Source organism: Nelumbo lutea, chromosome 1, assembly GCF_056320005.1.
Source record: "Nelumbo lutea isolate HS-2025 chromosome 1, American lotus-T2T, whole genome shotgun sequence".
Taxonomy (NCBI): Eukaryota; Viridiplantae; Streptophyta; class Magnoliopsida; order Proteales; family Nelumbonaceae; genus Nelumbo; species Nelumbo lutea.
Window position 1 is genome coordinate 169,411,907 of NC_142684.1, and position 5,994 is coordinate 169,417,900.

Genomic DNA, 5,994 nt, shown 5'->3' on the forward strand with positions numbered 1-5,994 from the left:
GAACAAAATGGACTCACCGTATTTGACTAGTCAAGCCCTCACGTAAGGAGCACTTCCTTTTCGTCAGATTGGAATCTCTTTTAAAATGGTATAGAACTGATCACGTTATCGACCTTTATTACGTTCGGTGCGGAAACACCATCTGCAGTGAGATCCCACAGAAATGCAAAATCGTCCAATTCTTACCTTGTTATCAATTAGCATAGGGCCTCCAATATTTTGGAAACATCAAACCAATAGCCGCCAAATAGTCACGACCGTGTTAAGTTCATCGGGAACCAAAAATAAATGTAAGCAGGAGCTGCAGGACTTTGTACGTAATTATTGCACCATTATTATTTAGGATTAGCTTAATTCGAATCAACATTCAAGTTTGGGTTTATTGCGCCATTATCCCTTATCTTATTTTAATGTAGATTTCTGTTTTCCACTGTAAAATTATAAATATTTAAAAAGGTGAAAACCCACACTTTATGCATTTATACCCTGCCTGTTAATTGGCATGAATTCTAAACTGTCACCTATCCAAAATGTACTTTGACCTATAAATCTGACCCTAAATTGAACCGTCATTTTCCTTATTTATTTTATATAGAAAATTAATACTCTCTCCCTCCCTCCAATCAAACTGAAAATTTAATTGGAAGTAGGAGCTTCACTCTAGAATAGCAATGCTCTGGCTATTGTAAGTGATTTCTTAATTATAAACCACTAGCCCGGCTCCAAAATGACCAACTTTGTGGTTCCAAATTGAACTTTAGTTACCTAAGCGGCTAAGCCTTTTAGGCAACAAGAGAATATTTTGCTTAGGATGTGTTTGGAAATAATGCAAATAGAGTGTAAATTCCGGTTCAGGGTAAATTTGTACTCTTATTCACTTTTGCCTGTATTTGATAATAATTCATTTATGAATTGACAAATGACAAACCAATACATATTTATATTGATAATAAGATGTAAAAATACATTAATAGAAAAGAAGTAAATTTGTATTCAAGTGGACTATTGATAAAAAAAAATGCTTTATTGAAACTCATGTTTGCATCCATCCCAACTAAAAGTTTGTCTGGTATGAAGGTAAATTTATCAGTGCAAAAATAACCCAACTTTACAATTTATATAAACTATTTTACACTCTACACATTTACATTCACATTTATTTCCATCGTTAACCTCAATTTCTATCAAACCCATTTATGAACATAAGAGTTAAACAAGAATGTGAAGGAGTTGAAGAGTCCCAGAAAACATTAGAATTGAAGATATATTTTCTTGGGTTTCTAAGGTAGGTAGTAAAGAAACCTTGGCATCCATTTGTCTATTCTTCTAAAAGAATTCAAGACTCTGAAGTAAGTCAAAAGTTATCTCTCCTCAATATATATATATATATATTTCATGTTTTAGTGGTCTTTTAGCTCCATCATATGATCATATCCACTGTCCCGGCCCACATACCACCCTCGTGCCCCAACAAGATGAGCTGCCTAGGTAGGCTAATATAGAAGAACAATCGACAAAGATAAGCCATAACAAGCCTACCCTATGTGTGTCGGCCCACACACTTCTTTGCCCCATATAATTAAGCCTAGGCAGAGAATAACAATTCATATTTCATAGTCAAGTACAGACACAACCGACCATGCAGAGAGGAATGCAATAAGACGCAACCCACATTATGAAAGGGCACATAAGTAGTCTGTGAGGTCCCTCCCATCTTTTCCAATAAGACTTCTTATGTGCCCATGCATTTTGTGAGTAGCCAAAGGGTCATGACTCATAAAAGCTCATAAGTCCTCACAGAGTTAGAGTCTAACACGTCAATGCGTCTTTCAGAATCCAGAGCGAATTGAACCTCCCTCCAGTTTCTATGTATTGAACTGAAGGGATTGTGATGGGAGCTGCTGATGGAGATTGTCAAAATAGACGATTACAGCTATGGCTGAGGGATTGCTGTTGCCCTTCTTTCCCTCCAAGGTATCTTCGTGGCACCCGTGATATTATCTTGGTTGCAGTTTTGAGTTGGCAAAGACAAAAAAAAAAAAAACGGCTCAGAGTGATAACAAAGACAAAAACAAAAGCGGTGACGGTGTTGACATCCAAATGGGGAATTGGGAGAAGGCGCCAGAGTGCCTTGTTAAAAATAAACACCTACGCATGTGAACAAAAGATTGTAGTGGTAGTAGATCAATGTATCAAATTGGAGAGAGAGAAGGCGCCAGAGTAGTCCAAAATGAGCCATTTAGGGCTGTTCATGAGTTAGGTTGGGTCGGTTTATTATTTTTTTAACCAATCTGACCTGATCGGATTACTTAAAAATTAAACTGAAACCGATCTTTTATCCATCTTTCTGACCCTTAACCGACTGGTTGTGAAAAAAAAAACCGGCCAAATCAAGTTGGTCAATTTGTTTTTATTTGTGAAGTCCTATTAGCAGTCATGCACCCGTTGATGGATATCAATTATTTTCATTTTAGGTCCTGTTTTATGCAGTGGAACTTTAGTTGGGGAATTGACAGTTCAACCTAACTAAGGCTAGTTTTGGTTTGATAGAAAATAACCGAAAAAAGAGAGTTGAGAAGATGCCATTAAATACGATCTACAAGGGGGCGCCCCACAATGTCCCACAGCACATCTTTGCCGTGTATTGGAAACATTTCCCTATGATAGCACCAGAATTGATAATAGCATCAGGAGAAGCTCCCAATACATGTGAGGGATGTACGGTGGGACATTGTGGGGAAACCCCTTGTGGGGCACAGATGTGAACTCCCTTAACAAACCAAACCCAGCCCAAGCATACATAGCATCATTGTTGCATTAGTAAAGACGGTGGATGGCCCAAATGATGAACTCTCGCCACTTTTGATTTAATTGAATGGAAGTATGACAAAGTCTATGTTATCACTAGTTTACTTGAATCCTGCCATTAAACTAAACACCCTAAATAATTATACATAGAAAGAAAAACAAAACAATTCATATTCAAGTAACAAACAAATTTCACACAGGTAGATAAACCGATACACCTTTTTCCCTTCCATTTCCTTGTATTTCTATTTCAAACCAAACACAGCCTTGGGTAGACACGTTTGATTGAAGACTTGAAAGCCAGAGATATCAACAATTTAATTTTTAAAATTTCAAGTCAACAGAGAGATTTCATCATCAACCATGCTGGAGAGTTGTGATCTCTAAAAGACAACCAGACAAGTGGTGATCTTTGAATAAATTGTAACTGGAATTTTTCGACTTTTTATATTTGACTGATCAGATGGATCTACCTGCTTGCCTTTGTTTTAAAAAGGAATCACAACAATGTCTTGAAATTTTTTGCTACCATCCACTGCCATGTATTTTATTCTTCTATAATTTATACCCAGTAAGCCATACCCTTATCACTCTTTTCTTGGGTATTCTTATTTCCATTATCACTATTTTATATAATAAAACTGGAAATCTCATTCCCTCCTCAGTAGAAGTAGATTTAACGAGTTGGATTATGCATTAAAGTAATTCACCCCAGAACAGAAGCACCAGACATGATTATAACAGACCAGTTGAATAGGCTCACCATATCCATAATTTGATAATTATCACAACCTCACGGGAACAGGATATATAAGAACACGTGAGGCCTGTAATGTATAGTTTAATTAGCTCAATGGAATATATGCATATACAATAGATTACTCCAGTTTTAGTGCCAGAGGAACCAGAGTGATTACAAAAGGAGGTAATGCCGTGCAGAAGTTCTCGTCTTGTCAATTCTACTGGTCTACTGAGATTAGATTGTCCATTGTCTGATAATTTGATATATAAATGTTGGCAAACATCCAGTCAAACTGAACATCTCTTTCAGATGCTTGTGTGAACACTACCATTTACCCACTCAAAATGAGTTCTCTCGCTCAGACAGTTTCAGCTTGAAGACTTTGGCAAATATTATTACAATGTGTACTTCGCAAAGTAAACAAAATAACAGCAATTGTTCTAGGACAACAAAACCGCTCGCTTACAGTGTTGAATGAATTGGTTATTTCACAGGAGCTGTCACTTCACTTTCATTGCTGCAACGTCGTCTTCAAGTTGAAGTGGATCACTTTATTCGAAGGGGCACATGGCGACTGACTTAAATTAAACCCAAATATTAATTCAAACAAGTGAAGAATCAAAGTTTTGCGAGAAGATCCAAAGGACGATAACGTGCAGGTACATTGATTCCTGACTTCATTCAATGCATGAACGGAAATGGAGCTCAAGAACAAGCTATAAAAGAGTAGAGCCATCATCTTTGGCTTGTTCTTGTTGCTTCTCTTTATACAGGCAATGCTAAACTTTATTTAACATCCACTTTATACCAGTTTATGCAGTGTAATAAATAAACAAAAGGCTAAATAAACAGCAAATAAAGCTCAAATAAAACCTTAGCAATCGAGATTCCCGTGTGGTAGATATAAATAAAAGTAGGCATTGTTCCTGTTAGACGGAAAACATATATACGAAGGATAAAGGGGTTAGTAAATGTTAGCACATGAATATAACACAAGGCAGGGAATATACTTACAGTAGTGCAGTTGCAGTCTCTCTTTCTAATAGATGAAGGAGCTGAGAATCCATTTACGCCCCAAAGAGGGAAGGAGTGAGGCTGTCAGAGCATGACCTAGCTAGGGTTGGCGTGTGCAAATGCATATAAAATTTATTATTTTGGACCAACCAACGCTAGATCATGCTGGCAGCTTCACTTGTTCCCTCGGGAGACCTTGACAAAGCTTAGGTCAACTTCAGGTCCCGACCCTCAAATGAAATAGCAGCAGAAGAAATATGGAACTTCCATTAAGGATTTCATAAAAGACAACTACAGAAATTTGAGTTAAAACCTAGATCGGAATAAGAAACAGACAAGCTAAATTTGAGAAGTGAGTGAAAAAAGGAACCTTGACTTCCGAGACTTTTCTTGTATGGTTACTACTATAAAATTTTGTGGAAGAAAAGCGAAAAAACCCAGAAACCCTACTTTTTGAGTAAGATAATAATTGAAGTGAGAAACCCAAGTGCAACTCCCTTCTTAGAAAGGGAGAGGGAAGGATGAAGAAGAATCTAAAACGTTTGGTAGGACTTCTCTTTCGAACCCTTCAAAAAGAACCGAACTTGATGAAGCTTCCCTACGAAATGGGATAAAGACCAGGAGGCACTCAACACGAAGAAATGAAGAAAAAAAAATGAGGGGCGAGTAGGTAGACTGTTAAAGTGCACCGCCTTACCAAGATATAAATGGGATAAGCAAAAAATAAGATGCAACTCGCAACCATAAAGTTGCAGTAGTGGAATAAAATAGAGAGAAGGAGCGAGGAGAGAGAAACAGGGACGAACATCATCAGCAAGAAAGCACATAAAAAAATATTATGATCAGAAAGAGGAAGAAAACCCCTCGAAAAGGAAAGCTGAAGGCAAACCCTAAAACAAAGAAACCCTAAAGAGAAGCCCACATGCTTGATTGCTGAAACTCGCACTTGTAAGGTCATATTTATAGAGCGAGAGGTGAGACGGGTGTAAACGAGGGGAAGAGAGAAAGAGGGCCACTGTGAGAGAGAGAGAGAGAGAGAGAGAGCAGGAGTAGACAGATAAGCTTGGTAATAAGTAATAGGCTCAGTTATGATAGGTATTAGCTAGGGTCAGAGAAAGAAGATAAGTAGGGCGGCATGACAGCGAAGTGGGGTGCATCAGGGCACCAAAGTATTTAGAGAGAGAGAAGCCCGTACCAAAAATTACAAATAGTAATGCAGAATGGAGTGAAATTATTGGGTTGAATTTTCACATTATCGATGCATTTGGACTAAAACCTTTTTAAGGCCCAGCCCAGTCCCCAGCTGTCCTCATTACCAGGCTCTCAGTTGGCCCTGTCTTCCATCAATTATCCCTTTATGAAAATATTCTAATCTAACGGCTTTAGATAGAGGAGGATAACCTAAAGTCTCAGTCTTCATCACTAAAAAC

General features: G+C 37.8%; 1 long non-coding RNA gene across 1 annotated transcript; it reads right to left on the bottom strand.

Annotated features, from left to right (window-relative positions):
- Positions 1-3,784: 3,784 nt before the first annotated feature.
- On the bottom strand, positions 3,785-5,504 carry LOC148879100 (uncharacterized). The gene is made up of 2 exons (XR_016105457.1): positions 4,565-5,504; positions 3,785-4,476 (listed from the first exon to the last, which is right to left on the bottom strand). It is a non-coding gene; the product is annotated as an uncharacterized LOC148879100 (long non-coding RNA).
- Between the last annotated feature and the right edge of the window lie 490 nt (positions 5,505-5,994).